At 34.5% G+C, this 27,265-nt stretch overlaps 2 pseudogenes; both read right to left on the bottom strand.

Annotated features, from left to right (window-relative positions):
• Positions 1 to 1,566: 1,566 nt before the first annotated feature.
• LOC136126995 (dynein axonemal assembly factor 11 pseudogene) lies at positions 1,567 to 2,354 on the bottom strand (annotated as a pseudogene).
• Positions 2,355 to 2,371: 17 nt separating this feature from the next.
• On the bottom strand, positions 2,372 to 2,909 carry LOC136126994 (dynein axonemal assembly factor 11 pseudogene; annotated as a pseudogene).
• Positions 2,910 to 27,265: the final 24,356 nt, after the last annotated feature.

Below are 27,265 nucleotides of genomic sequence, written 5' to 3'. Positions count from 1 at the left end.
TTTGTATATATTTAGTTATATTTATGTTTCTTTTTTCCTTATTTGTCTTTTTAGAAATAGTGTTATGCTGTACAATTCTCTAATTCTCTTCTCTGTTATGCTTTTCTCTCAGGTACACACAAAGAATAAAACTGCTAAAATGTAAGATATGCATGTATTCAAATACAATGGATGATTCCAAAATGTTCTGCAAAGTGTTGGTAGTAACGCTTTGAGCATTTTTACTAGCCAACACTTTATATAGACAAATAATCAGCTATAGCATATTAAGATACATTTTTAAACTTTTAAAAAATTATTGAAATATAATTGACGTTAGTTTCAGGTATACTACATAATGATTTGACATTTGCATACAATATGAAATGATCACCACAATTAGTCTAGTAACCATCTGTCCCCATACAAAGTTATTATAATATTATCAACTACATTCCTTATGCTGTGTATATTACATCCCTATGGCTTATTTATTTTATAACTGCAGGTCTGTACCTTTTAATCCCCTTTGCCTCATTTTCCCATTCCCCTATCCCCTCCATTTTGGCAACCACCCTCTTCATTCCCTGTACCTATGAGTCTGTCTTCATTCTGTTTGTTCTGTTTTGTTTTTTATATTCCACATATAAGTGAGATCATGCAGTATTCGTCCCTGCCCAGCCAACTGCTTGGCCTGAGGCATCCCAGTACGTGTGGAGACAGGCTGGTGGGCGAGGCCATTTTCCAGCACTAATAAGCTAGAAGGAGGAGTCCAAAATGGCGCTTGCCAACACCAGTGTCTTCATGATAGAATGAGCTCCCCTAAATGGTTGCTGCCAGTGTCTATGTCCCCAGGGGGAGCCCCAGTTGCCTCTTCCTTCTCTAGGATACTCTCCAAGATCAGCAAGTGAGTCTGACCCAGGGTCCTTTCACATTACTGCCTCTGCACTGGGACTTGGAGCCTGTGAGATTTTGAGCATGCCTTGTAAGAGAGGGGTCTATTTTTCCTGTATCCTTCTACCTCCCCTGTACTGAAACCATACTGGCCTCCAAAGCTTGACATTCTTGTAGCTCATCTTTCCAGTGCAGGACACCTGGATTAGGGAGCCTAATGTGGGGCTCAGAACCCTCACTCCTTGGGGAGAACCTCTGCAGTTGTGATCATCCTCCAGTTTGGGGGTCACTTACCTGGGGGTATGGATCTTGACTATACTGCATCTTTGCCCTTCCTTCCCTTCTCCTTGTGGTTCCTTCTTTATATTGTTATTTTGGAAAATATTTTCTACTAGTCTTCAGTTGTTCTCATAAATATTTGCTCTCTAAGTACTTGTGATTTTTGTGTGCCTGTGGGAAGAGGTGAGCTCATGGTCTTCATACTTTGCCATCGTGGCCACGTTCCCCAAGGGACACATCTTAATTTTAAACTAGTTTAAGTAGTACTATACAAAGTTAGAAGTTAAAACATTATATTAGTAATATTGATAAATAACTCTGTTAACCCATAAATGTTATGCATATACTCTTTGCGTTGAGTAAAACTGAGCTTCCTGGGTCACAGTCAATGACCATGCAGCCTAATGTTTCAAATCAATGGAGACATCCATGGTTAACAACAAAGCGTTGATCTTCATTACTTGGTATAATTTTGGTTCAGATCCAACGCTTTGGGGAGTGTGTTCTTCCTCTTGAACTACATTAGCTACATCAGGAAATACATGCATGTTAGAATCTACTACTAGTTTCTCAATTTGCTTGCTTCTTTTGTTTGTTTGTTCTCTGCCTATGTCCAAGGTAGTTTTCAAAGACCTGGATGTTTTCTACCACCTGTAGTTACTTTTTCTACTTTGGGCATGCAGATTACTAAAGATTTCCTAGCAGAGTTGCTGTGAGGTTTGAGCTCTTCAGGAAATATAAGCTGATGTGACTTTCCCTTAAGCATTCCTCTCACATACACTGACTGCGCATTGACATCAATTACCTATAACTATAGACAGCAAGATCCAGGATGATCTGGTTCTGTCTTCCATCATCTTTCAAGAGAAATCAAGTTTGGGCTCATTTAGTTTTAGGGCTTTTCCAACTTTAGTGATCAAAGTTCTCGGTGGTTTACGCTTCTTCTTTGTAATACTTAATGTGTCTTGGTCTTTCCATCATTTTTCCATGTCTAAGAGTTTCCCATCTAAAATCAGGAGTAAACTGAAGAAAGCTTATACCAGAATGCTATTATTCTTTGCTTTCATCTAATTTATTTTGGTTGGGACCCTTTTTTCATACTTCTAGTGTCTGATGTTCCTTGTTCACTAAAGAAAACAGGATAGTGGTGACGATATCTGTGTGCCAATGTCTGTCAAAGCCAGGGTTACTTTTCTTCTCATCTATTTTTATGCTGTTCTTAGTTTCCTCTGAACCACTTTTCTGTATTTGCCCATTTGAAACAATAAACTTTTCCTCCCCAATTAATGGGTAAATTCTGCCATTCTTGGATTCATTCTGAACTCTCTTTATCATCCCACACTTTAATTGTTAAGGAGTTGCCACCACCAACTTCCAGTAACGTTCAAAGTCAGCATGTGGGTTACCCATGCAAAAGAACTCCTTCAGATGGAGACTGTGCTGCAGGGTTTTACTGTTGCTCAGGTCTCCAGTGAAATTTATCAAGTTAATTTTTTTTAGCCCTTCAGATCCTTCCAAGTTTTCAATCTTTTCAATGTTATTTAAAGCAAAATCAAAACATTTAAGTTTCTTGAGGTTGGTAACATTTAAAAATTTTTCCACTGGGATTATTTTAAAGGTAGAAAATTCTGGTACCATTTATCAATATGATCTCTTTCTGTTTATTGCTGATATAAGGAGAGCTCCTCCAGGGGAAAAATTACACAGTTACTGTGTTTGGCATTCTGTCTAATGAAGTATTCTGTTATCCCATCCATAGCACCTTTCTGGTTTTGGGGCCCGGGAAGCCTGCCTGGGATCCCAAGGGCTGTCAGTAATAATTTAAACTTCAATCATTAATATATGAATGTTCTGTTTGTGCCACATGCTTGCCAGCACTTTGTATGTCAATATTTTTAAAAACTTTAGCCATTCTGATGGCTGTGCCAGAATGTGTCTGTCACTGTAATTTTAATTTACATTTCTTTTATGACTATTGATGTTGATCTTCTTTCCTGTGTCTATTGGAAATCTGAATGCCTTCTTTTGTGAAGTGTTTGCTCAAGTCTCTTAGTCATTTTTCTATGTGTTTTTATCTTTTTGTCTTACTGATTTATAGGGATTCTTTAACAATTTGGGGTATGAGCCCATTGTCTATTATATGTGTGGTAAGTGATTTTTCCTACTCTGTTGATTTAAATATGTTATTGTGAAAATTTTCAAACATTTGATGGATAATTTGTGGGAAAAGTATAATGAATCTTTATCTATCATCATCCAGCTTCAAGAATTATTACTCCATGGACAATCTAGTTTCACTTTTACCCTATCCATTTTTACCCACAATTGGATTATTTTAAAGTCAAGGTTCCAAGATATCATATCTCTTTTTATTTGTAAAAATGTCACCATGAACCTCTAAAGGATAAGAACAAATTTCCACAATGTAACTAAAATGTCCTTATTAGATATAATGTGTCTAGTGAATGACAGGTTTTCTTATATTTAATACAGCTTGATGTATCAATCTTTTCCTTTATAAACAGTGCTTTCATTGTCTTGTTAAATTCTTTCCATACTTTAAGATGTTAAAAAATTTCCTATACAATTGTCTAGAAATTTTATTATTTTTCCTTTAGTATTTGGATTTAAAATCAATCTGGACTTGATTTTTATGTGGGGTTGGGGTCAGGTTGTTTTCTTTGTTTAATATATAGGTATCTACACAACATCTTAATTGAGTTTTTTTTGGTATGTTGCTCTGTGCTCTGTATTACCACATTACTGTATATTAAATGCCTATGTATGTGTTAGTCTATTCACTAACTTTCTATTCTGTTCTATCGGTGTATTTGTCTAACCTAGCAGCAATATTACACTCTTTTAATTATGACAGCTTTTAAAGAATTCCTGCTAACTAGTACAACAGATACTCCAATGATGTTCTTCTTGAAAGATTTCTTGGCTATTCTTGGCCCTCTATACATTTCAGTGTATATTTTAGAATCAGCTCAACTTTTACAAATGAAAAACTAAAGTGTTGGAAATTATCAGATTTGCATTACTCTATAAAGCAATTTGGAAAGAAGTAAAATGCTTGTAATACTCAATCTTCCAACCCATGGACATGGAGTATCTGTTAGCTATCTACTATCTATCTATCATCTTTCTATTTGTCTATCTATCATCTCTATATTCTTTATTCTCAATTATAGTTTTCATTTGCCTATCCAGAAGTCCTGTACTGTGTTTATTAGATTTATTCCTACTTATATGATATGTTCTTGTGCTTTTTTAAAAATGGTATTTTATATAATACTATTTTTATTTGTTGTTATTATTTAGAAATTCTCTTGATTTTTTTCACTGCTTTTGTATTCAGCTACCTTGTGTAACTACTTATAAATATATATATGCAAATTCTTTTGGATTTTCTATATATTCTACGTGTTCAGTTACATAATCTGGGAATAACCTATTTTTTTTCTGATTATTCTAGCTTACATTTCATTTTCCTGGACAAGGAATTATTAAAATGTAGGGTACTTTACCTTACTAGAAGCAGATATGAATAATTATGAGTTTCTTTTTTTATAAAAACACCTCAAACATCCAATCCAACTTGATATCAAAGAGAAGCATCTAAAAAACTTTTTTCTTTTACTTAATTTTAAAAAACTCATTTATATTATAGAATAGGTCCATTACCCTTTCCCCAATGATGTTCACTTAATATAGTGTTCTGTAATGAAGTACGAGGTATATACATTTTTATCTTCTCATTTTCTGACTTTCTCTCTTCTATCCAACTATCAACCATCCATTCTGTAAATGGTTGAATCAAAAATAATCACAGGACATGGTCAGGAAATATTCAGGGAATACTTTTTATATACTAAAAGTATGCCTATTCCCAAAATGTTTAATACATATACACATGCATATATCTAAACTCATGAAATATTTATTTTGAAAAATCAATATGGTAGCTATCCTACTCTAATTTTAAAAATAAAATAAAACTGAATCTTAGAGAACTTAAGGAACATGTCCAAGGAAACTCATTAATAAGTAGTGTATCCCATAGAGAAAACATGATATAGCTAGTCCTCTAGTCTTTGTCAGTTTATATATTCATTGCTTGTTTGTTGTTGTTTTTAAAAAAGTAGAAAAAATTTATCCAGTATTTATTTTTTCAAATTGTAGGAGAATATGGCTTTCTCCCAAGATATGAAGACTTAAAACCTACACTTTAAAAGTCTTTAAGAGTAATAAATTTTTTAGAAACACAAAAATTGTTAATTATGTCTACATTTTGAAGATAGAAACATTGACACAATGACCTATATATTCAAAAGGTCTTTTAAATCTATTTTTGTTAGGACTTTATAAATAATTTTACGGTGGTAAAGAGAACAACAATAAAAAAGGGCAAATGATAAGAACTATTATCTTTTCAACAGATGATTTTCTTTAAAACTAAGATTTTAATTCATATAAAAAATTTTTATTTCAACATTTTACCTTAGCATCTCTCTTCCTGGTTGTATCCCATACATTAGTATGGATATAAAACATTATAAATCCCCTATTATTTAGTTCAGCTTGGCTGAAATGCAGAACTTGAAGCCAGAGAGTACAAGTCATAATTAGAAAATTAATTAGGAAAATAGTGGCTATTATAACACACTATTACTTTGAGAAGACAAAGCATTCAACTAGCTATTATGTCTTAAAATATAGATAAGTTTAAGAAAAGCAACTAATAGGTAAGATACATTTTAAGTTAAATCTATACAAATTCAAAAGCTTCTCCATATAGAGTTTTTTCTCAGAATCTTTTTATAATGAAGATCAAAATATAATTCTGAAATACTTATAAATTTTTGCTTTAGTGGTTCCAAGAACATTGATGTATAAATGTGAGACTAAGAATAATTGTTAGAATAAATTATTTTAGAACGTTATTTTTCATATTGAGTACATTTGTTCACATTTGAAAACAAAGGCACAGAAACCAGAGAGAAAATATCTTATCCTTCTTTTTTTAACAAACAGTTATAGAAAAAGCGACAGCTTTTACCTGTTGCATGATTTTGGTTTTTTATCCAAATGGCTAACCCACATGGATAAGGACTGATACATGTTCATTTCTTTTCTTTCAGGTGTATGTAGCACAGTGCTATAAAGAGTATATTATAATGTCCAAAAATACATATCTTTAAATTATTACCTGAGAGAATATATAAAACCATCACTAAATATATTTAATGTAAAAAAATAAGCTCTATATTGTTATAGCATTCTAACTGGAGCACTAGCCTGGGGAACTGAAGGGGCATATGTTTGGGATAACATAGACTCCTTAAAGTGACTTCTTCCTTATAGAGATTGTCTAAACCAAATTCCAGTAGGAATGCACTCTTCTCGTGTTTTTATAGCATACACATTTGTTTGATTCAACAAATCCAAATCCTTTCCTGTGGTTGGTAAATCCACATTGCACAATAGGTTGTACTACTGAGAATAACATTCTGCAGATGACAGAACCTAAGATGAAGAAGCAGCATGACAGAGATGATCTGGGTTTTGTTCACGAAGTGCTGTCCCAATAGTTTTTGTGACTTGAACAATCGATTTTTTTTTCTCTTTGTGCTTCAGAATTTTGTATCTAGAAATGAACCAATAATTTAAATCAAGAACTAGCAAACTATGGCCCAGGGGCCAAATCTGGCCCACAAACGAAGAATGTTTTTTACATTGTTAAATCGTTCATTTGAAATGGCTACACAAATACCTAAGTAATATTCTTAATTCTTTCTCTTGGCCCATAAAAATTAAAAGATTTACTATCTAGCCCTTTGAGAAATGTTTAACAACAGTCTTCTAGATAGTTTCTAGAGTGTTTTCTTGATTGAGTCCTTGACTCAAAATAAAAATATATTTGATTCTTTATCAGCCAAAGTTAAGGCAAAAACCAATCTAAGTGTATCAAATAGAAGCATGTTAATAGAAGGAAGAGAGGTTTACAAAAGTGTGAAAAGGCTTGGGTAAAGCCTCTGGTAGCATTTTGATGATCAGAAACCCAAAGTTACTGGCTGAGTTGTACCCACCCAAAATCATAGGTTGAAGCTCTAACCTACAGTACCCAAGAATGTGATTGTATTTGGAGAGAGAGCCAATAAAGAGGTGATTAAGTTAAAATTAGGCTGTTAGGGTGGACCCTAATATAACTTGGCTGGTGTCCTTATAATAAGAGAAAATCTAGACAAGCAGAGAGACCCACCAGGGATATGCATGCACAGAGGAAAAAATCATGTGAAGACATGACAAGAAGGTGGCCATCTGCAAGCCAAGGGGAGAAGCCTCAATAGAAATCAACCTTGCCAACACGTTGATTTTGGACTTCTAGCCTCTAGAACTGTGAGAAAATAAAGTCATTCTGCGTGTGGTACTTTATTATGGAAGCCCTAGCAAACTAATACAAGGAATTCAAGGAACTGCCCGCAATGATCTCTGGTCCTATGGGACCAAATGGTGTGATTTTCAAGAGGACACTCAAATGCCTCCATCAAAACATATCAACCATCCCATGAAGTGCATAAATATGCATAATAACCATTTTTGCCTCTCTTCTACTTATCTCTTATTCTGTGAATATCTCTCTTTAGTATAACCTAAATTTGAATCTGCTGGCTGCAGAGTCTGGGAAAAACAGTTTCTAAGTTTCAATCACTTGCGATTCTTATAAGTGCAGAAAAGTAAGTTCAACAAACACAAGCAAATTAATTGTTATGGAGGGTAAAATAAGCAGAGGTGTCCCTTCCTACAATCATCTGTACTGGTTCTTCTAACTGTGAGTAATTCTTCAACAAAATAAGAACCAAATTTTTAATCAAACATGATGCAACTGTCTCTTATACTTAGATGTGCTCACCTTCTCCTTCTCTTTATGCTAAAAGAAGCATAAAGTCTGATTAAGATAAAGATGACTATACTCATCTTTTTGATGCTAATTTATTTTTAATTCACTTACAATTCCCTTTGGATATACTGAAATTAAATACATATCTTCAAATTCTGTTTTCAGTTAGAAAATGTTAGCCAGCAGACCAATGCTTCCTCATAGAGCAAGTAGAAAATTTATTTTTAAAAATACACAAGTTATCTACTTGAAGGTAGTGGAAAACTCTAGAGATAACTAAATGGCTTAAGACACTGGCATTGGGAGAAGCTCAGAACCTCAGAGTCTCAGACGGGTGAGCAGACTGCAACACCTTCTACCCTGAGGAAACTTGCTATTTTGGGGCTTGGATAAAATTCTGAGAATAGTTGCAAAACCTGAAGAAAACCCCACTAAAGGGAATGTATGAGGAGAGAAATTGGAGAAATTTTCAAGTCGAGTGGGAAAGCCATTGACAGCTCTCAAGCTAACCTATTGAATCCAGATCATCTGATAAGTGCACCCACATTGATTAATTTGGTCCAATCCAATGTGATGCCCCTTACTTCTTGATTTAAATCCTTAAAATCAATTCAATCAATTCCTAAAAATATTCCCCAGATTTCCGTTGAGACATAGATAGGTAGATAGATAGACTGATGATAGATTCTTTCAATTCTTCCAGTGTCCATGCTATATTCTCCTAATCCAGATTTTGTTCTCATCTGCATGGAGAATGCTGATTGCTGATGTCTGATTCTAGCTATGCATCTGGATTTGACTGTGGATCTTGTGAAGAACAGTATCCTCTTGAAGTGTTTCTGCATCAGATTAAAACATTATAGTCTCTACAACCATACAGGCTCAAAGATATATGAAAGGGCTACCCAGCTAGGAAGGGAGTCTTAAAGAATTTGTGGATTTATGATTTTTTGTTCCTCTTGATTCATTCAGATATTCCCATTACAATGTCCTGGATTCCACTCTTTCTTGTTGAATTTCTTAACTCACATATCATTCGTAATGAAGTTATGAATTTACATTCTGCTTTAAGCAAAGGAACTCTTTGTTTCAGGTAAAGATTATTGACACTTTTTCTATAAGATAAGAGGTTCTTTTAGAGTAGTTTTATAAGTTTGCTGGTTCTCTAATGGGGATAGAGCTAAGATTTTTAAGCTCTGAAATTATTTTATATCTGTAATATCTTTGGTGAAGTCAGAAGCAGCCATTTAATCTACTATCATTTAGCCTTATCTCTAACCTAAAATTCTGCTGGATCAGCACCTTGGTCGCCTAAACCTTGTCTTCAATAGACATGCCATTCTAAACAACCGTATATTACAAGTTACTGTCTATCCACTGCATACCAGTGACCACTGGTATCACATGTTCCCACTGATTATAAAACTAATCTCAGATTTCCATTATTGAGAACATATTTTCTGAAATCATTTCTAGTAGGAAATATACTAGTCTTTGATCAGTCAGGAATACAGAAACAATTCTAGATATTATAGCAAGTGCTTAAATAGAGTGAATTAGAGATTAAAAAAAAAACCTTTGGAAAGTCTGATTGAGCAAAAGTTATGAAAGCTTTTACCAGAGTTTAAGAAATTAGGAAATGCAGGAAACACAGGACATTGCCTTTTAAAAATGTAATGTAATTACAATTTTTTGTAATTACTATTAATGTTTAAAATAACTTAAGAAAGAAAAAATTAACAATGGATAAAATATGAAAAAAATAGCTTTGTTTCAAAGTGAACTAGTGGTAATACCTAAAATGCTTATCAAAATAATTATTCTAACAACCAACTAAAAATGAAAACCTTAAATATCACCATGTAGTTGTTGACAGAACATGTATCAGACACCAATAAAGGACATAAGTTCCTTTAAAAAAGATACAATAATTTTAACTGTTTCTAGACAGTTGCATACATCAGGAAACAATGATACTTTCAAATCAGAGGTGTATGCTTTCTTGGCCATCAGACATCCGCAAAGGTACTTAGCTGACAATAATACTACTTGATTTAATTAAAATCCCATTTAAACCTTCATGTAGCTATCTGTGACATCAAATAAAAAGAATAAAAGAGCATGTGAAGTAAAGAATATATACATATATGTATTATATATATATATACCTTAAAATAATGATAAAAAGGAATGATAATGAGGAAGGATCATAATGATAAACAGAAACACTTTATAATGATAAAATAATCAATTTGCAAAGAATATTTAGCAATTTTAAATGTGTATGCACCTAAAAACAAAGCTTCACAATATATGAAGCAAAAATGACAAAATTAAAAGGAGAAATAACATAACTACAGTTGGCAGTTTTAACAGGTTGGGTTCAGTGATTGATAGAATGAATAGCAAGTACAAATAACATCTGTAAGACTATACAATACTTGAAAAGCTCTAGCAACTAACTGGTGCATATAGAACATTTAACAGAGTAGATCATATTGTGAGCCATAAAAATAGTTTCAAAAAATTCAAATGCTTGAAAGAACAAAGAATATTCTACAACTACAACCTTGATATCAAGACCCCTGAAAGAATACAAAAGAAACCCAAAGACCAATATTCTTCAAGAAATAGATACAAAATTCTGTTGTAAAATTAATCATCTGTTTCTAAAAATTAACACTTCATGACCAAGAAGGGGTGTATTCCTGATATGCAGAATTGACTTTAAATTCAAATATCAATCAATGTAGTTTACCATATCAAAAATATATAAAGGAGAAACAGTACATGATCTTCTTAACAGATGTAGAAAATGTTTTTGACAAAATGATGACATTCTTAAGATGTTATTCTTCCTAATTGTTCTATAGACATAATGCAACCCATATTAATACTTCTGACATAATAAGACATATATTGTCTCTGTTCCTGACAGTGCTCCCAAAACCCTTGTAATTTCATAAGTGATAGGGGTGCTAGGAGTATCTTTTGTTCTAACTTTGGCCTTTTGTCTGGATTCCTGAAATAAAGCTCCTAAAACCCTTATAATTTGCTGAGTGATGGGAGTGATAGGAATGTCTTGCACAGAGCTCCCAAAACCTTTGGAATTGCCTGGGTAACAAAAGCATCTTTTGTTCTAATAAAGCAACTCTGGGTGAGCTCTTGGGTAGAGGCTGGTCATGAGAAAGACCAAGCCATGATTAGAAGCTTGGAACTTTCAACTCCACCTCTTATCCTCTGGGAGGGTGAAAGGGGCTGGAGATAGAGTTAATCATCAATCATGCCTGTGTGATAAAGCCTCCATTAAAATCCATAAATTACAAAGTTTGGAGAGTTTCTGGGTTGATGCTGGGAGGGTGGCACACCCCAAATGCACAGGGACCAAAGATTCTGTGCTTGAAATCCTTCTAGACTTCTCCCTGTGTACCTCTTCATTTGGCTGTTCATCAGTATCCTTCATTATCCTTTATAATAAAGTGGTAAACATAAGTGTTTCCCTGAATTCTGTGAGGCCTTATAGCAAATCATAGAAACTGAGGAGGGGCTTGTGGGAACCTCCAATTTATAGTCTGTTTACAACCCCAGGACTTACAACCAGCATCTGAAGTGGGGAGTAGTCTTGTAGGATTAAGCCTTTTACCTGTCGGATCTGTGGTCACTCCAGGTAGTTAGTATCATAACTGAATTTTAGGACACACAGTTGGTGTCCAGAGAGTAGGAGGATTGGCTGGTGTGGGAAAAATGCACAACCATTTGGTGTCAGAAGTATTGTGGGTAGAGTAAAAGAAATAGTGTTTTTCTCTTAATACTCCAGCATGCTTGTTTGTAGAAATTGGAAAACTGTTTCTCAAATATAACATATGGATGTGAAAAAACTCTGTAACCGTGGGGCAGGGATTATACAGGAAATCTCTGTACCTTGCTCTCAGTTTTGTTGTAAGCCTAAAACTGCTCCAAAAAATGTAAACTCTTAAAACAAAGAACTCTGTAATAGCTAAAAAATTTTGCAAAGAGAACAGAGATGAATAGGTTAAACTCCTGGATTTCAGGATTTTCTAGAAAGCTACACTAATAATGATAGTGGACAGAAATAGAAATAGTGCATAGAAATAGACATATAGGTTAGTAGAACAGATTAAATTGTCCCGAAGTTAATCCACACAGGGAGTGGATTCCTCACAAAATTTCAAGGAATTCAATGGGGATAGAATGTTTTTTTTTTATTTGTTTCTTTGTAAACAAGAGGTGTTGTAAAAATAATAGTGAAGAAAATGTTACTTGAGGTAAATGTATTGATTAATAGAAAATAATTCAGTGTCCAGAAAGACTCTACACATAGACTGTCAGTGAAAAATGGTGCAAAGATAATTCAAACCAAAAATGATTTTACTTGCAACAAGGGTTCTGAAACAACATTTTTTTAAAAATTCACTTTTATATTATATCGTGCCCAGAAATGAACACAAAATGGGCCATGGCCCTAAAAGTAAAAAGTAAAGTGATATGATTTTTGCAATAAAATATAAGAGAAAAGCTTTATAACTTTGGGATAGCAAAGGATTGCTTAAATAACATAAAACAACAAGCATAAAATAATCAAAATAATAATGATTTGGACTGCATTAAAATAAAACTCTGGTCTTTACAAGATGCAATGAATAATATGTGATTAATAAAATTAAAAGGCAAACCACAAAAATACATATGCATATATACAAGATAGAAATATAACAAAGACTTATATCCGTAATATATAAGTAAAGCACTCTTAAAGCATAAGAAGAAGAAAAATGGTTACAGGATTTGAAAATATATGAATATCTAAGAGGTCATGAAAAGATGTTCAACATCATTAATCATCGGGAAATGTTGATTAAAACCCCAAAGAGAGGGCTTCCCTGGTGGCACAGTGATTGAGAGTCCGCCTGCCGATGCAGGGGACACGGGTTCATGCCCCGGTCCGGGAAGATCCCACATGCCGCGGAGCGGCTGGGCCCGTGAGCCATGGCCGCTGAGCCTGCGCGTCCGGAGCCTGTGCTCCGCAACGGGAGAGGCCACAACAGTGAGAGGCCTGAGTACGGCAAAAAAAAAAAAAAAAAAACCAAGAGATAAGACTACTTACCTAAAAGGAAAGATAAAAATTAAAAATTGTTAATATTAAATTTAGATAAGAACATTGAGCAACTAGAAATTTTATTCGTTGCTGGTGGGAGTGTGAAACTGTACGATCATTTTGATTCAAAGTTTACCAGATACCTTTAAGTTATATACTTTTCATGAGACCTAGCAATTTCACTCCTAGGTACATGACCAAGGTGTATATATATATATATATATACACACACACACACACACACACATATATATATATGTGTGTGTGTGTGCAAAAGGACCTGTTCATGAATATTCACAGCAGCTTTATTCTTAGTAGATCCAAATTGGAAATACTCAATTTTCTACCAAAAAGTAAATGGATAAAAAAATCACTGTACATTCACATAATGGTATGCTACTCAGCAACAAAAAGGATAAAAACTGCTAATACACAAAAGAATTTTATGAACAAAAAAAGTGAGACAGAAAATAGTATATATTTGTTCTGTGCTGGTCTCAGCCTATCAATAACCAATGCTGTGGTTGGATCAGCTCTTGTGATTTTTATTATGGTTGCAAGATGCCCTTCAGCAAAAACCATCAGGAAACTTTGAAAGAAATAGGGGTTTATTACTTACAAGATTTGGAAAGTACACAGCACACCTGGAGCCACACAGCAAGTTGATGGAGAGATAGAGAACCCATGGACCTAGAATTCTGCTTTTATTGGGGTTGAGGGTGGGGACCCATCCAGGGTTTTTCAAGTTCATTCTTCGTCAGGGAATTAAAAACCTAAGGGTGGGAATTTAAAGCGTGGGAAGAGAATAAAACAGGTTGCCCAAATGGCCTCTTATTGAAATCAACCAAGATTTCTAAAACAAAGAAGCCTCAGTGGGGGCAAGTGGCCTGTCTCTTTATCTAGTGGAGTGGCTGGCCCTGTGTTCATTTACCATGGCCATCTTTGAAGGAAATATCTCCTTGTAATGGATTCCTCAGCAATTAAACCTGAAGTTATGCCCTTGTATTGCAAAAAATTAAAAATGTCAGGGCTTACACTATAATATTGTATGATTCTATTTATATAAAATTCAGTATAAGGCAAAACTAATCTATGTCAAAAGAAATCAGAATACTGGTTTTCTATGTGATAGGGATTAAGAGTGGTTTATACATACAGGATTATTCTGAGATAATGGATATGTTCTATTTCAAGATTGGTGGGATGGTTGTATCTGGAAGTAATTATCAAAAACTTATCAAACAGATACGAAAAATGAATGGGTTTATTTTATGTAAATAATCTCTCAGTGAAGTTGACTTAAATAGCAAAGAATTAAATTTATATGTTATGGCATATTCGTTACAAGAACCATTATGGAGGATTATTGAATTCTGTGAACTGTAACAAAACTAAAAGCTCAATACAAGTATTAGCATAATGAGTATTTGCTCAATTAATTTCAAAATTGGTCAAAATCTGGTGTCATTAAAAACAATGCATAACTACTTTGAATACCTTGTTAGTTAAAATACATAGGATGATCAATAGCCAGTTTTTTTTATTGTAGGGAAAGATCTTTCCAGTGCACGTTTCTAGTGGTGTGGTTCTGCTGACTCCAGTTTCACTTCATTTTCTTACATAACATAAATTGTTATGTATAAGAAGATTATTAATTTGAATTTTTTGAAGAGGTAGTAAGAATTTGAAGGCATTACAAACTGAGGACAGAATCCTTCCAGATTTTTACACTATTTCCCCTCAGTATTTTACACTTCCTTCAACCATATCTAATTTATAAACTTTTCTTTAAAAAAATCTGTTTACTTTCAAATTAGTTTTCATAGAAACATCAGAAATTAAAACACTTGACACATAATTAAACATTGTGAATAACGTTTTATTAATTATCTAATTATAACAAGCACAACAGACATTAAGTGGTTTAGAAATTCATGTCCTCTCTTTTGGAGGGAACAAAAGTACATAATGTACCTGAGTCACAGTTTTCATATATTTTGGTCTCAAGATCCATTACAGTCTTAAATCTATTGAGGATCCCAAAGAGCATTTTTTTTAATGTGGTTTTATCTACCAATACTATCTGTATTTGACATTACAACTGAGAATTTTTTAAATACTTTATTTATTTAAAATAAAAAACCTATTAATCATTGACATAAATAACATAATTACGAAAGATAGTTGTAGTTTTCAAAACAAAAATAACTAGTGAGAAGAGAAACATTCTTTTATCTCTTTTTCTTTTTTTGCAAATCTCAAGTCTTGAAGGACTTGTTTAATAGAGGACAGCTGGATGTTCAGTTTGCTGTGATATGCTACTTAGGTTGAGGTATGTTTAAAAAAAAAAACAAAACAGCCACACATACAGATATGTATTTAGAAATGGAAGTAGTACTTGTAAAGTCTGTTAATATTATTTTGGATATCATTGTTCATGTTATGAGAAAAAACACCAAAGGATAGTTTCTTAAAGGTTAGTTTTAATATAGAATCTGAGACCCTATCAATGAACTTTTCTTGCTGTATTACATTAAAATCCATTGAATAGATCTTTTACTCCTGCAAGGATCTGTACCAACATGAATTTTTCAATTAGAAAATATTGGTTCGCTGAGTTACATACAACTTCCAAATATTGATTCAATTCATTGTATCAAAAATTGCAATTGTTTAAAATCCCACAGATATTATCAGATACACCTTTAAGTACTGAGAAGTTGTCAATCTCATATGGCAGATATAGGTCTTCCAAAATTCTAATTCTCACTTGAAATATCAAATTGTATCTTTGGTTTAAAAAGTCTACTGTTGGGCTTCCCTGGTGGCGCAGTGGTTGGGAGTCCGCCTGCCAATGCAGGGGACATGGGTTCGAGCCCTGGTCCGGGAGGATCCCACGTGCCATGGAGCAACTGGGCCTGTGCGCCACAACTGCTGAGCCTGTGCTCTGGAGCCTGCGAGCCACGGCTGCTGGGCCAGTGTGCCACAACTACTGAGGCCCGCATGCCTGGAGCCCGTGCTCCATGGCAAGGGAGGCCACCACAATGAGAAGCCCGCTCAAGGAAGAGTGGCCCCTACTTGCCACAGCTAGAGAAAGCCTGCACACAGCAATGAAGACCCAACACAGCAAAAGCTAAATAAATAAATTAAAAAAAAAAAAAAAAAAGTCTACTGTTTTCCTTATGGGAATAGGCTGACTTTTTGTTCCTTTTTGGAGAAAAGTCCACAAATACTTGTCAATATGCATAGTTCCCCTCTCAGATGCTTTTTCAGGTAAAAACGGTGTTGTGTGAAAAAAGCAGCTAACTCAGCACACGACTCAAACGACTGTACAAGCGTTTTTCCTATAGGCAACAATCTACTACGGTTTTCAACAAAGTGCTCCTCATTTTGTAACACAAAATACTAAATAAAATAGAATAAAAAATAAAATGTACTAAAGTTTTGAGATTTCATAAAGTTAATATTATTCACTTTCATTAAGGACATTCTTGTGTATTACTGGCATAGCATTCTGTTAGTGTGTTGTGATGGAGAACACGGTGATTACTTAGCAGTCTGGTGTGGCTGTCATGATTCTTTCTATGGCATTGTTTGACCACTTTTGCTTTTGTAACATCAGGATAAATGTCAACACAGTGAAAAAAGGCCACTAATATCTTAGTGTTATTATGAAAATAACTATAATATTTATGTTTATAAGCTCATTATCTCTTACTGATCAACATTGATGACAGTAAAATATCCAGGAGACCTTAGTTCAAACAAAGACGTAACTGTACTTAATTGAAGGAGGTCATTGTTAATCCTAGTCAATAAAATGGCTAATAGATAAATCCCTTTATAAAGATACCAGCTCAAATTCAGTCTTTAAAATGACACCTTCTCCTGAATATCTGTAAAGACAAAAGACAAAAACTTAAAAAAAAATTTTCATTTTTTACTTTAAAACTGAAAGTAACCAATTCTGTCACTCGAAGTTTCTTTAATGCAGTTTCCTCCAATACAATGCATTACTTCATTAATCTCATTGTTTGGTATTCTAAACCAAAATTCTATTATATTTGTTTGTGCTGGTGCCTGCTCTAGGTAGAAAATTAGTTTTTGAACAAATTCAATATATCTAGAAACAAATTAAATGTCCTGAATTTCCATTATGTTATTCGAGCAGAATTTTATTTTTTTGCAGGTGAACTTTGCAAGTGTCAATGTCTTGAACTTCTGGGGCTGAATCACAGCCTCTTCATCCGCAAAGGGAGAGTTTATAGAGATGTAAGTGCTTTGGCCTTTTGTTCTGTCCTGTGCTATATTCTGAGATATAAATATAGGATGGGAAAATAAAAGTTTGGTTCTAAAGAGAAGAATCTTTGCATTGTGCTCATGATACCTAAACTACTGCCCCCCAGACATCAGTCAAATGGGCTGATACAGCATTCTGTGCAAAAAATAGCCAACCTGTTCATTGGAAATTCTCACTTCATAATTGCTGTGCAGTGACTGTAACAGCTCTCATACTTTATATGTAGATCCACCCTTGATGTAAGTGTAATCAGAACCCAAGCATTCATGTGAACTTGAAGTTGGTCTAAAATTCAAAATTCCCCCACAACTTTAGTAACACATCATTTAGTAATTTAGTAACACAACTTTAGTAATACATCATTCTTTAATGTATCTTCCATTGTATAAACAACCGTAGATGACTTAAAGGTACTTTCTGTTGATAGTCTTGGTTACCTTGCATGGCCATTTCCAGCATCCTTCAACTCCCATTTAGGTTTACCCTTTCTTCCCATTGCTTTTTATCTAAGAGTCAGGGTTTTGGGTTTTGGTTTTTTTGTTTGTTTGTTTTGGAAGGAACTTTCCCTCATTTTTCTCTATATATCTCTCAATATGAACATTTAAAATTTCTCCTTCACTGAAGCATTGAAAACCACACCCTGAAGGCAGCTGGGATAAAGTCTTCAGATCTCACCATGGACTCAATCTATAATTATGACCTATAAAGTGAGAGAGGTCAAGTGACAAGTTGGCAGCCACCAATTACACCAGAGAAGTGGCAATTGGCTTGATCATTCACCGTGTGTTTTGCTGATGTGCAATAACCTTTGCAGATACATTAACCAGCCCCAAAGTAAAATGTTACAATTGACAGAAGCTTGACTGCTGTCGAGTTCAGTGCTTTTCATCTGCAATAACATCCTCATGAAAATTCAGTGGCAATTCTTAGCATTTTACTAGGAAACTAAACTGAAGACCATTTGAGTTGTTTCAATAAATTGGAAATTGTAGTAGTGCATCAATTTCCTTCCATTTTTCTTGGATCTATACTGCTTTGTTATTTTGAGGTTAAAATCCTTTGTTCCTTTAACAATTGTTTCCTTCACTTATTCATTACTTCAAAAATGTCTCAGACACTAAAACCTGTGGAATCTAGTAAGACGAGACACATGCCTTCAAAGAGTTTTAAGCTAATTGGATAATCAGTAGATAGTGTTAAGTGCTATATGAAAATAGCACCTGCAATTGCGCCAAATAGCATCTTTTGGATGACTTTTGACAGATGTGACCCTTGTAACATCATAGCTATAAATTTACCTAATTAGCTTGTGTGGGATGAAAAAAAGAAACAATTTAAAAGCATCATTGTCAATATATTCACAATACTGGATTTAGCACCCCGAAAGTGCCCTGTTTTTAAAAACCTGTAATAAGTCACTTTTAATGTCACTCAATCCTCCTAGCCCTGCCCGAAAAAATACAGGGAACAAATTATTGAACAACCTCCCTGACAGTTCCATAGATTTCTGACAAATGGAGGCTTCGGAGTCCCCATTGTTTACCATCTCCACATACAGAACTCAGTTAATGAAATGGCTAATTAGATTTCTGTAATCCTATAGTCATTGTGTGTGAGGTGACATTTTGTCGGCATTTCTCTTGTGGCTCCTTCAATGTGATATGGAACATTTTCCCTTAGCCAACTTGGCTTTTGTTTTTTTGGAAATGCAGTTCCCTCTGTCGGTGTAATGAAATCATTGCCCTCCCAAATACAGCTCCGCCACTCAGCATTTAAATAGAAAAGAATAGAAAAATGATCATCTCATTAGTCAAACAGGCCATGTTCAAAATCCACTTCCAAAATCTAATATTAGAATTGGATTGAGTTCAGAGTGGAGGAAGGACTTAGGTATTATTACATACTGTAGTACATATTCATTGACCAGCAGAATGTGGAAGATGAAGTCCTAAATTCTTAGTCTTATAATCCATAAGTAAATTCTTCAAAAAAGCAGTGGCAAGGGGACTATTTTAGACAGATTTTTTTAGACTCTAACACCCATATTATAGCCAAGAAGTGAAAGATCAGGACCAAAGAGACAATCCAAGTACCAAATAAAAATTATTTAAAATACTGGGGTGATAATTAGTACTACCATTTAGAATTTAATAATTATTAAGTATGAAAAATCATAGAGATTTTATGTGTTAGAATTTTGATTAATATAAGATTATTTTCTAGAAGTTCTACTAACTTTTACTTTGAGCTACATTTCCATCAGGGTGACAGAAATTTGGTATTACTCATGTTGAGAGTCCACACTTTTCTAGGAGATTGTGTCAAAGTTTATGGTTTTTAACTTGATTTGGAGATGAATGTTGGGTATAATTCTCAAAGCCAGCAATCCACTCAAGCTTCCACTGAGATATCTTCAATCTATTCAGACTTCAGGTCTAAGCCCAACACAAATTACACTTGAAATATTCCTTCAGGTCCAAGAATGCCACCCGCTACTTCTGTACTGTTCAGATGCATGGAAGCCATCTACTCACTTTCAGACCAGGCATAGGAAATATCTTTGATTCTAAGAAACTATACCTACCTAGATACAAGATGGAGTGTGTACATAACTTCCGTTCCTGTCACCATAGCCACTTTGTTCATAAGCCCATTGAGCAATGACAGGGGTAGCTGAGGAAAGACTGGTAGCTACAGAACGGGTCATCCTATCCACTTGATTATTAAAATCCTCCTCTGCTGAGGCCATCCTTTCATGAGTTCCGACATAGGACATAAATATCTTCAAGTCTTTTGCCCATTCAGAGGGGTCTATTCACATATCTCTTCCCCAAATTTCTTCTATCACCAGTTTTCCAATCGTGTTCCCTTTAAGTCCCTGACCTTCAGCTAAAACACTGGCTACAGCCCATGAATCAGTGTATAATTCCATGTCTGACCATTTCTCCTTCTAAGTGAACAACCACTTTGTTCCTTAAGTTCTATCCACTGTGAGAATTTCCCTTTATCACTATACTTCAGGGTTGTCCCAGAGAGGGATTCACAGTGCTGCAGCTATCTACTTTGGAGTGGTGCCTGTATATTCTGCAGAACCAGCTATAAACTAGGCCCTCTCTTCCTCTACCAAGTGATTGTAGGGAATTTCCCACAAGACCAGTGGTGCAGGATGAGGGAACTAGAGAGAGATAGCAATGTAGCAGGAGTGGGGACCATGGGCATTTGGACCACTTCTTCATGTAAATAACGTGTGCCTTCAGGTCCTCTCAGGCCATTCATTATGGAGACCAAGAAGTCCCATGATGTGCTGTCTAGAAGCTGGAGAACCAGTGGAAAGACAGAGGCATAATTCATTCTGAGTCCAAAGGCCTGAAGACCAGGGGAGCCCAACAGTGTAAATCCAGGTCCAAGGTGAAGGCTTAAGAACCAGGAGTGCTGATGTCCTAGACAAGAGAAGATGGACACCCCAGCACACACAGAAAGCAAATATATTCTTCCTCCAATTTTCTATTCTGTTCAGTCTACCAATTCAAATGTTAATCTCTTCCAGAAACATCCTCACAGACATACCCAGAAATAATGTTTTACCAGCTATCTGGGCATCGCTAATCACAACACAAAAAATATATATATTTCAAAATCCAGGCTGTTCTCATCATCTGCATTGGGTAGTTGAAGACACTCTGCATTGCCTAGAATGCATCCTACTTCAAGTTCATTATTTGCCCAGGAATGTTTTATGTGGTCTTTTTCAACATTATTGAATTTTTAATTTTATCCACCTGTTTTAAGACTTTAAAAGAATCGTATTTGGGAAAAAAATCTAGTGTACATTTAATTAAGTGGATTCTCAGAAAAATATTTAGACATTACTCTTCCTTATATGGCCACTGACATAAGTATATTCTTGATAAGATGACTTAGAAAATTGTAGAACAAAGCAATGAAGAAAATAATCCATGTAAAGGGGCTTAGTAAAAGGTCAAAAACAAAGTAATCACCCCTCCAAATTATTATTATTATTACTGTTTTATTATCACTACTTTCTTTAATAAGAAACATTTTAATGAAGAAGACTACTAAACATTTTGACAGAGAAAACTCATTGATAAGTTTCCCTTTTTCATTAACAAGGGGGAAGTAAGAAAGGAAAGGATTTTTTTTAAATGAATGTTTATTTATTTTAAGTGGGCCATAAATATTGCTTTAAATTCCAAATGGAATTTTCAATATTGGCAATGAAGGAAAAGTATCCTTTTACTTCGGGGGGAATAAATATAACATGGGAGATCCTTGAGAAAATCGCCTCAAAATTCTAGTACACAATTTTACAATCAGTTTTCAAACTACAATCACACTTAAGGAGAATAAGATTTGAAGAAAGTAAAGGACTCCAATTAAGAGTCATTACTATTCAAGTTGAGTAGTCAACAATCACTTTTATTTTGATGTATTTAGTCCTTGGTTCACTTGTAATATTTCTGAATATGCTGAAATGGACCGGCGAATAGCACAGAAGAGAAGCTAATTTAGTATCTGTTGAAGGGAGAAAATTTTTTTAAATGCCCTATTAAGTGATTATTAAATCTTTTAATTTCCCTGAATCATAATAGTCTCCAATTCACATACAAAAATGTGAATAATAAAGCCATCTTACCATTTGACATTCTTTCTAAGCCATTAACACCATTTTTTTCCTGTTCAGATTACTCCCATAACACTGGGGAAAACACTATTTGCAAATAAATAGTATGTCCTTTAAATCTCTACTGCTATGCAGTTTAGGATAAGGAAATAAAGAATTCATCTCAAAAAATATTAATGGGTCTCTACTAGATCTTATTTCAGATAAATTCCCATTACTTGCAAAGAGTTTCTGATTTCTCTTAGGATAGTTTTAAAAAACATGATTATCTTTTTTCTTAGTGACAGAGTCACCTGTCAAGCAGCATCTCCAGCAATGGCATGTACACTGAATACCTTAAAAATAGATCAGAAGTAAAAGCACATGCAATGTAATGCCTTTTTGCAAATTGGGTTCCTTTTAACTAACTTATCTTCCTACCTTGATGCCGTGGCTTTTAAAGAGCTTTATAAAAGCAAATAAGTGGTTTTATATTTTTTGAGATTGCTTAAGAGCATTTGTATCTTCTTTATTTGGGCTCTTGCATAAGAATGGAGTTGGGAAAACGTGGTAATGTGCAAGTCAGTCAAGTTATCCACACAATTTTTGCACTAAATAGAAAGTAATTTCAGGTGTGGCCACTTTTATGATTTAAATACTCACGATGTGCATTAAAATCCATAACCTTCTTTTGGATTGATCCAGACACAGATAAAATTTTAAAATAAGAGAGCATAAAAGAAAGAAGAAGTGGACAACTGAACTTCATATTAAATAATGTTGAATTCATCCTAGTCATCCTTTTTTGAGTACTCTATCCAAACTCTGTTGTGTAACTGTTACATTTGGTTTAGTGGAATGAGCAGAAACTATGAAGCAACACAGAGCTGAATTGAACAGAACTTAGCCAGACACTGGGCAAAGTACTTATCCTTTAAAAACCTAAGTTTTGTCATCTACAAATTAAGTATAATAATGGCTGTCTTATGTATTCACTATTTGTATTGCATGAGATAATCATAAAATTACTGGGAAAAGATTAATGTAACAAGATTAAGAGCCAGAAATCAACCCACATAATATAGTCAACTGATCTTTTCATAAGGATATGAAAAGATACTCCATGTCATATGTCATTAAGGAATTGAAAATTAAAACAACAATATGATACCACTACACACCTAGTAAAACGCTTTACATTAAACGGGGTGCTGATGTGGAGCAACAGGAACTCTCACTCATTGCTGGTTGTAATACAAAATAGTACAGCTATTTTGGAAGACAGTTTCCTAAAAAACTAAACATTTTCTTACCAAAAGATACAGCAGTCACACTCCTTGGTATTTACCCAATGAGCTGAAAACATGTCCACAAAAAAATCCTGCACATGATTATTTATGATACCTTTATCCATAACTGCCAAAGCTCAGAATCCACAAAGATATTCTTCAGTAGGTAAATGGATAAATAAACAGTAGTACATCCAGACAGTGAAATATTATTATTCATGGGAAAAAGCAATGAGCTGTCAAGCCATAAAAAGACATGAGGAACCTTTAATGCACATCACTAAGTGAGAGAAGCCAATCTGAAGAAGACTCTATACTGAATGCTTCCAACTATGTGATATTCTAGAAAAGGCAAAACTATGGAGACAGCAAAAGATCAGTGGTTGCCAGGGCTTAAGGGCGAAGGAGGGAGGAACAGAGGATTTTTAGGGCAGTGAAACTATTCTGTAGGACATTATAACGGCAGAACATTTGTCAAAACTCGTAGAATTACACCAAAGGTGAACGTTAATGTAAGCTTGGACGTTGAGTGATGATGATGAGTCAATGGAGGTTCATTGATTACAATGCATGCGGCACTCTGGTGCAGGAGGTTGACAGTAGAGGAGGCTGTGTGGAGGGGGCAGGTGATAATGGAAACCGCCTGGACTTCCCACTCAACTTTACTCTGAACCTAAAACTGCTCAAAAAATAAAGTCTATTTATAAAGAATAGTTCTCTAAATCGGTAGTTACAACTTACTTCTTAAGATAAGAATATTAAACTATCAGAAAAATTTTATTTTTTTTTTCATTTGCTATATTAGAAGGTATCATTTGGCCCATTTATTGGTAGGAAGAAAAGGATTTTAGTCTTCTGTGAAAAAGACCACAGACCTAAATCTTCTTTCTGAGTTTAGAAAGGCTTTGCAGTCTCTAACCTGAAAACGGGGTTCTGAATTTTCTATTGATTATTATTTGTATGCCGGTTTTAATGGGCAATTGGCCTTTTGTTGATATAGCTTGAAGTGTTACTCTGACAAAAAATTGTAAAGAGTTCAATAAATCTTAAGAAGCCAAGGGAGGACAGGGAAAAAGGTAGCAGAGGGAAATAAAAGCTATGATTTCTGAGCAAGAAGGTTGCCCAAGCAAAAGATCTTTGCCTAAGTGGGGCTGAGCAGGAATGGTAAAACATCCGCATGCACAGCAATGTTTAAAAATCCAAAGAGGTAGTAAAATCAAAGGCCTCACTTGCCAAATGTCCAAGATGTAAACCAAGGGAATCCTGTTGTACCCAGAGTTCTCACTCAATTATCAGTCTCCCTAGGAGTGGGACTTATGTCACAAAGCCTTACTTTGCAGCTATCTGCCAATGCCCAAGAGAGTATGTCCATTAGTATCTTCCTGGCAAGTGTAAGTTCAAGGACATCCATCAGTAATAAGTGACAAGGCCCATACCTGTTGGTGGGAGTTTACCTGAGTATGTTAGAACACTTCATACTATGAGTGTAAATACAGATACCAGGCAAAGAAGGAGCACGGGACATAAATGAAGTTCATATAACATAACCAATTTTGTATAGGGCAGAAACTAACTCTAAAAACTGGTACTGTAAACAAGGGCAAGAAAATGTGCTCTTTAGAAAAGGAGCACTGCACTTGGATTGGAATTTCAGCTCCAAGACTTATTAATTGATGTCTCCATCCATCCATTCATTCATTCATTCAAAAAAGTATGTTCAATTTTCCAGACACTGGATTATATGACTTGAAGCTAACATTAGCCATTTTTCTAATCCTCATTTTTCATCATTTATAAGAAGGTGTTAATAATAATTGCCTGCCTAAATCAGTACAGTGATTTTTTTAACTGAGTGATATAATATGTTGTCAATACTTGAAGACTATACACTATGAATATGATGGTTATTGTTGGATAATAATAGTCATGTATTCATCAATTTCGATACAAACACAATTCACATTTAATCTTTATTTTTCCTAACTTGTGTTATTGATATACAAGTCACATTTTTCCCTAGTCTTGGAAGCTCACACTTTTTTCTACGATTACCTGGAATTGAAAGAATCTTACTACATTTGATACTCAAAGTTCAGCAAAGGTTCTTTTAATTTTTTGTGAGAGTGAGGTAGGGTCAGGTGTTTATTTGTATTCAAGAGCACCAAATTCCATACGACAAATGATACAGTGGGAAACTGAAGTCCTAATTCTAGGCTACTGGGAAACACAAAAGAAGTGAAATTAAGGATTAAGGGCTGCCTGCTACTAAGCTGCAGAACACTCCTTGTTCTAGAGATGAAATGATTTAATTCAATTCCACTGCAGAATGATGTGAAAATAAAACTGATGGGAGAGCAAATGGAAACAGCTGTGTTTTACTGCAACACAGGCAGTCTGCACATTTTGCTGCTTATTTATAATGAAAACAGAAATTGTAAGTGACAGGCTGGGGATAGTTCATAAAGCAAACATTTTGAAGCCTTGGATGTACTATTGCTTTATGAAAGGCAAGCAACTTTTTAACTTTTTTTAAAAATTATGCATGGTCACTGAATTCTCTTAAAATGATGGAAAACCTTTCATATCGAAAGGAAAATGCTTGGGATTAGAGTAAAACAAAGTTTCATAGAGCCCAAAATGTATGTTATAATTTTCTAAACTCTGAGCTAGAATAATTTATTGATCAGAATTTACCTGGTTTAGAGACCTTGGGCACTAGACCCTTGGAGTGTAGGGTCTCTTCTGCCCACGTGATGAGAAGTTCAAAATCAGGCAGAACAATGCTGATGCCATGGTTCAATGATCTGGATAGTGATCTAGGAGGGAATTTGGCTCAGAAGTTGGTCAACTACAACCTTGCACTATGATTGCCAACCATTTTCTCTAATGGTCAGGCTTGCAGCTGAGTCTGGATGCATTCTTACATACTTTTATTATTCTGCAAGATTTGTTTTCCAAAGGCCTATTTATTCCCTCCTGCTTTGTCAAGACAGGTAGGAGGCTCTTCAGAAGCCACCCCTCCCTGCCCTGCCACACATACTAGATCTAAGTGATGTCTACTTGGTGATAAAAAATGACTACACTCAGAAGATTTTAATAACAATCTTAAAATCTTAACAATAATAATAATAATGTGAGATATTATAATCCAACTTGGATTTTTAAATGCCATCTCCTTCAGAGCAAAGTGGAGGATGGCTGAGAAAAGGCCTAGTATTTGAAGGTTGGAATATTTGTTAGGCAATTATTCACAATGAATCTTTTTTGAAGATTAATTGTTCTAGAAAGAAAGCATTTAAAACAAGTGGTATATAAGACTTTCATTTTATGTCATTTTTAACATAGTCCATGTTATTAGGAATATCATTCTCTAAGAGTGGTTACTGAAAAGGGAAAATTTTTTAATTCTAGTTTTCAACCCACTGTGTCTAATGCCTTCTGTACACTCAAAAGGATAAAACTGGATATTTGTGTTACTATCTTTTCTTATATTCAGGGTGTAATTATCTTATCAATATTTCTTTGCCAAATAAAGTGTCTACATCTCGTAAGTTTTATTGCAGGTCCCTATAATTACTTTCTTGTAAATTAAAATTCCTTTTTATTTTGACCTCCATATTTCTTTGGAACTAAATTATGAGGATTCAAATTGAAAGTGTGAAGCAGTCATCCAGAGGAGAAAGATTTCAAATGAATCCATTTTATTTCATTAATATAGGGCAAATAAGGTTGTATAATAAAATAAATGATATTATTTAGGTAATTAGGGGAGAAAAATTTCACAGAAGGACTGTTTCCAACTGCTTATGAGACTAAGCATGACTCATTTCACCCTGATGGACCTCAGCATTTGAAACTTCAGAGCTCACAAATGTAGAAGTTC

Source organism: Phocoena phocoena, chromosome 8 (genome assembly GCF_963924675.1).
Source record: "Phocoena phocoena chromosome 8, mPhoPho1.1, whole genome shotgun sequence".
In the NCBI taxonomy this organism is placed as follows: Eukaryota; Metazoa; Chordata; class Mammalia; order Artiodactyla; family Phocoenidae; genus Phocoena; species Phocoena phocoena.
The sequence above is the reverse complement of the archived record's forward strand: the minus strand, read 5'-3'. Positions and strand labels throughout refer to the sequence as shown.